The sequence below is a fragment of the Mandrillus leucophaeus genome, unplaced genomic scaffold, assembly GCF_000951045.1.
Source record: "Mandrillus leucophaeus isolate KB7577 unplaced genomic scaffold, Mleu.le_1.0 Scaffold8, whole genome shotgun sequence".
NCBI classification, from domain to species: domain Eukaryota; kingdom Metazoa; phylum Chordata; class Mammalia; order Primates; family Cercopithecidae; genus Mandrillus; species Mandrillus leucophaeus.
The window spans coordinates 1,003,989-1,005,259 of NW_012108696.1; the positions used below are offsets into that span (position 1 = coordinate 1,003,989).

The 1,271-nt window shown below is 55.7% G+C and overlaps 1 protein-coding gene across 1 annotated transcript in view; it reads left to right on the forward strand.

The window, feature by feature from the left end:
• TJP3 (tight junction protein 3) overlaps positions 1 to 1,271 on the forward strand; it is a 40,460-nt gene that overhangs the window by 22,706 nt on the left and 16,483 nt on the right. The window lies entirely within an intron of this gene.

Consider the following 1,271-nt stretch of genomic DNA (forward strand, 5'->3'; position numbering starts at 1 on the left):
TTTTTTTTTTTTTTGAGTCGGAGTCTTGCTCTGTTGCCCAGGCTGGAGTGCAGTGGCAATATCTTGGCTTACTGCAACCTCTGCTCCTAGGTTCAAGTGATCCCCCTGCCTCAGCCCCCCAGTAGCTGGAATTACAGGCACGTGCCACCATGCCTGGCTAATTTTTGTATTTTTAGTAGAGATGGGGTTTTGCTGTTTGGCCAGGCTGGTCTTGAACTTTTGACCTCAGGTGATCCACCCGCCTTGGCCTCCCAAAGTGGTGGGATTGCAGGCTTGAGCCACTGCACCCTGACGATTTTACGTCTTTAACCAAAACAAAAAGAGGGGATGAGGTCATGTCTCCCTCCTTGAACCCCTCCATGCCAGGCTGTGTCTCCTTCTTGAAACTTTGCACAATCCAGGAGGGCTTCCTGGAGGAAGCAGTGCTCCTCTCAGATCCTAGAAGACAGATATCGGCAAGAGTGGAGCTTCCTGTGGGGTTGTAGCCTGAGCAGAACCCTGGAGTTGGGACTGAGTTTGGGAGAGCCAGGGGTTGCAGCTCAGGCTCAGTGTCTGGCCTCTGACTCTGCGACCCTGAGCAAGTAGCCTTTTGTCTCTGAGTCTCAGTTTCCCCACCTGCCACATGGGCCAATACCAGCCACCCACTCCTCAGGAGGACGTGAGGGCTTGAGGTCAGGAGGGGATGTGAGTGCAGTGCCTGGCACTTGGCCAACAGGAGCTGCTGCTGCTGTTAGGATTTCTCTCCAGGGCAATGGGGAGCCATGGTGGCTTCTTGAGCAGGGGAGGGGCAGGTAGGTGTGAATTTGAGGGGCCGGGGGCTGCCCTCCTGAAGCTGGTGGTCCTGTCTCCCCTCCACAGAGACTGTGTCCAGGACGGACAGCCCCTCCAAGATCATCAAACTGGAGACTGTGCGGCTGATTGCAGAAAAAGTAAGCTGGGTCCTGCTACGGGTCCCATTTCATGGATGGGGGAAACCGAGGCCTGGGCGTCCAACTGAATGTTCTGACCTGTTCTCAGCCCACACCCCACAAGTGCAGTCTCCCATGGAGCCCCTTTCGGAGGCTTTGTGAGGCAGGAGGCCCGAGAGAGACAAGGGCTTCCCGGAGTCAAACAGCACTGAGCCCTGGGCACAGGCAGAGAAAGTTGGGGCTTTGATGCCCAAGATGCTGTGGCCTGGGCTATTACCACCACCATCCCCACCATGCTAGCCTGTGGATGTGAGGCTGGGGTCCACTCTGACCTCAAACTCTTCATCTTTCCATCTTTCTCTC